Below are 6,790 nucleotides of genomic sequence, written 5' to 3'. Positions count from 1 at the left end.
AACCTGACTACTGAGTGCAGAGTGACTAGATTAACAACTGAAGGAGATAGCCACAGATAGTAGATTCCTGGAAGTCGCGAACAGTTTGCCTAAGGTCAGACAGGGACAACATCTGACATCATCAGAGGCAGATCCAGAAAGAAAAAACAGCGGGCTACCACCATAGAAAGTCATACCACAAAGTCAGAAAGTCAAGACAGATCAATTTAAGAAGCAGAAGTCAAAAAGAAATCTCACAAATAATGGGAAGACAAAGAAATACCCCCAACTCGAAGGGAAAGGAGGAATCCCCAGAAAGAGAACTAAATGAAACAGAGGCAAGTAAACTATCAGATATTGAGTTCAAAACAATGGTTCTAAGGAAGCTCAATGAGCTCAGTGAGCTCAGAGAGAATTACAAAAAACTATAGGGAAACTATGAGGAACTTACTGCAAACTATACCAGCATGAAAAGGACATAGAAACTATCAATAAGAGACAAGAGGAAATGAGGAATGCAATTTCTGAATTGAAGAACGCAGTAGAAGGAATCAAAAGCAGGCTAGATGAAACAGAGGACTGAATCAGCAAGCTGGAGGATAAGGTAGAAAATAGCTCCCAGAAAGAGGAGGAAAATGAAATGAAAATCAAAAAGAATGAAGAGACATTTAGGGAAATGCAGGACAACCTGAAATGTAATAGTATCGTAAAAGAGGGATACCAGAAGGAGAAGATGATGAGGAAGGGATAGAGAACCTGTTTGAAAAAAGGAATGATGGAAAACTTCCCTCATTGGAGGAGAGAAAATGTCACATAAGCTCAGGAAGCACAGAGGGTCCCATTCAAGAGGAACCCAATGAAGCTCACTCCAAGACACATCATAAATAATATGGCAAATATCAAAGACAAAGAGAGAATCCCAAAGGCAGCAAGGGAGACACAAGCAGTATTATGCAAGGGGGCCCCAGTATGGCTAGCAGCTGACTTCTTGAGAGAAACACTATAAGCCAGAAGGGAATGGCAAGAAATATTCCAAGTAACAAAAAGCCAAAACCTACAATCAAGACTGCCTTACCCAGCAAGGCTCTCAATAAAAATGGAAGGTGATATAAGGAGTTTCCCAGACAAAAGAAGGCTAAAAGAATACACCTCCACCAAACCAGCATTGTAAGATATGCTAAAGGGACTGCTTTAAGAAGATGAAGAAAAAGAGTCTATGAATACCCAGTTCCTTTCACAGTCACCAATACTTAATATTACCAATATTTTTAATACTTATTAATCTGATTGTGACAAAGATGTGCTATTTTAATTGTTATTTTATTACTTATTGAAACTAAACCTGTTTTGTATATTGCTTGTGTATTTCTATTATTTTTAAAAAGCTTTTTGGTGTTCTTTATCCATTTTTTGACTGTTCGTAGAACTTTTTCCCTAAAAAAAACACTATTAACCCTTTTTTAGATGTGTTTCAAATACTTTCCTATTCTATTACTTATCCTTTAACTTTTTAAATATGTATATTATTGTACAGCCTTAAGTGTTTAATATAGTCATATTGTCAATATTTTACTTCAAAGCTTCTGGGTTTGAATATTTTACTTCAGGGTAAGAAAAATATTATTTTGTATTTTCTCCTACAACTCCTTACATTTTACATATTGATCTTTAACTCACCTGAATATTTTTTGTATAATGTGTGAATTAGGGCTCTATATTTGTTTTATTTCAACTAATAGAGGTCCATGACCTTTATTTGTTGAATAAGCTTTATTTTCACCATTGACTTGAAATGTCAATTTAATCATATATTATGTTGTTAGACAGATATATACATTTATTTCTAGAATATTCATTTTATTTCATTGACCTACTTAATTATTTCTGTGCTGGTGTGATGTTGTTTTAATTGCTGAGACTTTATAATGGATTTAAATTTTTAAATATTTTATAATGGATTTTGACATTTAAAAAGATAAATAAATAAAATCAACCTGCATTTAATAAAAGAGAAAGAAAGAAAGAAAGAAGGAACTCCTACCTTTTGCGACAACATGGATGGAACTGGAGAATATGCTAAGTGAAATAAGCCAGCTGGTGAAAGACAAATACCATATGATCTCACCTATAAGTGGAATCTATTAAAAAAAATAAACTAACGAACAGGGTGAGGAAACATGGAACAGGCTGAAAGTGACCAGAGGGGATGGGGAAGGGGGACAATGGTGGAAAGAAGGGGAAGGGACTAGACAAAGAACATTGTATGAATGGCCCACAGACATGGACAACAGTGAGGGAATTGTCTGTGGGAGTCGGGGGTGGGGGTGGGTGGAAGAGAGCAAAGGGGGAAAACTGGGACAGCTGCAATAGGATAAACGTGATTTAAAAGTAAAACAAATAAAATAATAAAATGTTATTTCTTGGTTTTTAAGTGGCATTGGGATTTGAATGGGGACCTATTATTGTGGTTTTCCTAGTTCTTTCCCTACATATGGGACACAGATGTAGTTACATTGCAACTAGAAAAAAACTGGGAGGCAGAGATAAGCTATAATCACCATGGCAACCCAGCAGGCTGAACATGGGAAAATATAGTCATATGATCATAGTACTTCTTACAGATCAAGGCAGGCTTGAGCGATCTGTCTCTGGGGAGGGTGACAGGGAAACCCAGGCTCGTTTACTTGTTCTGTCCTTTTCTGAGAGCTCTCTGGGGTGAGAGTAAGCTTGACGTGAGGGGATGAGTTAAAAAATAAAAGAAAAAGAAAAAGTTTCTTGCCCCTGGGGACCTGCCCTGTAGTTCACTTAATGATGAATTTACTAATTTCTTTACAGTTTTCCATTTTAGTTAACTAGCTAATGATCTGTAAACCGCGGCTATGCTGGAAACTAAGAGAACAGCAGGAATGCATGATTTCTACCTGTGATAGAAAATTAATATCTTTTATGGTTCCATATAAATTTTGGGAATATTTGTTCTGGGTCTGTGAAATATTTCATTGACATTTTAATAGAAATTGCATTGAATCTATAGATCGCTTTGGGCACTATGGGCATTTTAATGTTATTCTTCCAAATTCATGAACATGGTATATGACGCCACTTATTTATATCTTCATCAATTTCTTTCTTTAATGTCCTATAGTTTTCCAAGTTCAGGTCTTTTACCCCTTTGGTTAAATTTATTCCTAGGTACCTTTTTTTGTTGCTGTTACAATAGTAAATGGGATTGTTTTCTTAGTTTCTCTCTTTTTAAAAGATTTTATTTATTTATTTTTAGACAGAGGGAAAGGGAAGGAGAGAGGGAGAGAAACATCAGTGGGTGGTTGCCTCTCCCGTGCCCCCTACTGGGGACCTGGCCTGCAACCCAAGCATGTACCCTGGCTGGGAATCGAACTGGTGAGCCTTTGGTTTGCAGGCCAGTGCTTAATCCACTGAGCCACATCAGTCAGGGCTAGTTTCTCTTTCTGATAGTTCATTATTGGTGAATATCAATGCCACTGATTCCTCAATTTTAATTTTGTGTCCTGCTATTTTGCCAAATTCATTTATTAGCTCTAGTAGTTTTTTGGTGGAGTCTTTAGGATTTTCTATGTACTATCTTAAGTCGTCTGCAAATAATGACAGCTTTACTTCCTCCTTTCCAAATAACCTCAGCAATCTTGAGAAAGAAGAACAAAATTCAAGGTATCACAATACCTGATATCAGACTATACTACAGGGCCACTGCAATCAAAACAGCCTGGTACTGGCATAAGAACAGGCGTATAGATCAATGGAACAGAACACAGAGCCCAGAAATCATCCCACACCTATATGGTCAAATAATATTTGACAAAGAAGACAAGAACATACAATAGAGTAAAAAGACAATCTCTTCACTAATTGTGCTGGGGAAATTGGACCGGTACATGAAAAAACAAAACTAGACCACCGACTTATAGCATACACAAGAATATACTAAAAATGGATAAAAGGCTTAAATGTAAGTCGCAAAACCATAAAAATCCTAGAAGAAAACATAGGCAGTAAAACCTCAGACATCTCCTGTAGCAATATTGTTTTGCCACTATATATCTCCGCGGGCAAGGGAAATAAAAGAAAAAATAAACAAATGGGACTACATCAAACTAAAAAGCTTCTGCACAGCAAAAGAAACCAACAAATAAAATGAAAAAGGAATCCACTGTATGGGAAAGACAGTCGTCGATGATATATCTGAGAAGGGGTTCATTTCCAAAATACATAAAGAACTTACACAACTCAACAACAGAAAGACAAACAACCCAGTTAGAAGATAGGCAAAGGGCTTGAATAGACACATCTCCAAGTGGGACACACAGATGGCCAATAGACATATGAAAAATGCTCAGTGTCACTAATCATCAGAGAAATGCAAATTATAACCATAATGAGGTATCACCTCACTCCTGTCAGAATGGTCATCATCAATAAGTCAACAAACAACAAGTGCTGGCGAGGATGTGGAGGAAAGGGAACCCTAGTGCCCTATTGGTGGGAATGCAGACTGGTGCAGCCACTGTGGTAAACAGTATGGAGTATATTAAAAAAAATTAGCTTTTTCGCAACGGGTTTGCCGCCAGAACACAGGTGTCGAGAAAACCACCACTAAATCAAAGCCAAAATGGGAAAGGAAAAGACTCACATCAACATTGTCGTCATTGGACACGTAGATTCCGGCAAGTCTACCACTACTGGCCATCTGATCTACATATGTGGTGGGATCAACAAAAGAACCATCGAAAAATTTGAGAAGGAGGCCGCTGAGATGGGGAAGGGCTCCTTCAAGTATGCCTGGGTCTTGGATAAACTGAAAGCTGAACGGGAGCGTGGTATCACCATTGACATCTCCCTATGGAAATTCAAAACCAGCAAGTATTACGTGACCATCATTGATGCCCCAGGACACAGAGACTTTATCAAAAATATGATTACAGGCACATCTCAGGCTGATTGTGCTGTCCTGATTGTTGCTGCTGGCGTTGGTGAGTTTGAAGCAGGGATCTCCAAGAATGGGCAGACCCGTGAGCATGCCCTTCTGGCTTACACACTGGGTGTGAAACAGCTGATTGTTGGTGTTAACAAAATGGATTCCACTGAGCCTCCCTACAGCCAGAAGAGATATGAGGAAATTGCTAAAGAAGTCAGCACCTACATTAAGAAAATTGGCTACAACCCTGACACAGTAACATTTGTGCCAGTTTCTGGTTGGAATGGCGACAACATGCTGGAGCCAAGTGCTAACATGCCTTGGTTCAAGGGATGGAAAGTCACCCGCAAAGATGGCAGTGCCAGTGGAACCACGCTGCTTGAAGCTCTGGATTGCATCCTGCCACCAACTCGTCCAACTGACAAGCCCCTGCGTCTGCCCCTCCAGGACGTCTACAAAATTGGTGGCATTGGTACTGTCCCTGTGGGCCGAGGGGAGACTGGTGTTCTCAAACCTGGCATGGGGGTCACCTTTGCTCCAGTCAATGTTACAACTGAAGTCAAATCTGTTGAAATGCACCATGAAGCTTTGAGTGAAGCTCTTCCTCGGGACAATGTGGGCTTCAATGTCAAGAACGTGTTTGTCAAAGATGTTCGTCGTGGCAATGTGGCTGGTGACAGCAAAAATGACCCACCAAGGGAAGCAGCTGGCTTCACAGCTCAGGTGATTGTCCTCAACCATCTTCGCCAAATCAGTGCTGGTTATGCACCTGTTCTGGATTGTCACACAGTTCATATTGCTTGAACATTTGCTGAGCTGAAGGAGAAGATTGATCGTCGTTCTGGGAAAAAGCTGGAAGATGGCCCGAAGTTTTTGAAATCTGGTGATGCTGCCATCGTTGGTATGGTTCCTGGCAAGCCCATGTGTGTTGAAAGCTTCTCTGACTATCCCCCTCTGGGCTGCTTTGCCGTTCGTGACATGAGACAGACAGTTGCTGTTGGTGTCATCAAAGCAGTGGACAAGAAGGCAGATGGAGCTGGCAAAGTCACCAACTCTGCCCAGAAAGCTCAGAAGGCTAAATGAATATTATCCCTAACACCTCCCACCCCAGTCTTAATCAGTGGTGGAAGAACGGTCTCAGAACTGTTTGTCTCAATTGGCCACTTAAGTTTAATAGTAAAGGACTGGTTAATAATTACAATGCATTGTAAAACCTTCAGAAGGAAAGGAGAATGTTTTGTGGACCATTTGGTTTTTTTGTGTGTGGCAGTTTTTAAGTTATTAGTTTTTAAAATCAGTACTTTTTAATGGAAACAACTTGACCAAAATCTGTCACAGAATTTTGAGACCCATTAAAACAGTTTAATGAGAAAAAAAAATTAGAAATGGAATTGCCTTCTGACCCAGTGATCCCACTTCTGGGAATATATCCTAAGAATCCCCAAACACTAATCAGAAAGAATATATACACCCCAATGTTCAAAACAGTATTATTTACAATAGCCAAGATCTGGAAACTTCCCAAGTGCCCATCAGTAGGTGTGTGGATAAAAAACTGGTACATTTACACAATGGAATACTACTCAGCCATGAAAAGAGGGAAATCTTACCTCTGCAGCAACACGGGTGGACCTGGAGAGCGTCACGCTAAGTGAAATAAGCCAGTCAGAGAAAGACGTGTGCACTCTAATGAACATAGTAAACTGACAAACAAAAGAGAAACAGAGGCATGGACACATGGAATAGACTGGCAGCTGTCAGGGGGGAGGGAAGGGGAGAGGAGGGACTGGAAGAAAGAAGGGGAAGGAAGTAGCCAAAGGACATCTACGCAAAACTCACAGACACAGACAACAGTGTGGT

General features: G+C 39.7%; 1 pseudogene; it reads left to right on the top strand.

The window, feature by feature from the left end:
- Positions 1-4,562: 4,562 nt before the first annotated feature.
- Positions 4,563-6,303, top strand: LOC129073071 (elongation factor 1-alpha 1-like; annotated as a pseudogene).
- Positions 6,304-6,790: the final 487 nt, after the last annotated feature.

The sequence above is a fragment of the Pteronotus mesoamericanus genome, unplaced genomic scaffold, assembly GCF_021234165.1.
Source record: "Pteronotus mesoamericanus isolate MK-2021 breed Mesoamerican mustached bat unplaced genomic scaffold, CSHL_Meso_final contig_347, whole genome shotgun sequence".
NCBI classification, from domain to species: domain Eukaryota; kingdom Metazoa; phylum Chordata; class Mammalia; order Chiroptera; family Mormoopidae; genus Pteronotus; species Pteronotus mesoamericanus.
This window is presented reverse-complemented; position numbering and strand designations above follow the sequence as displayed.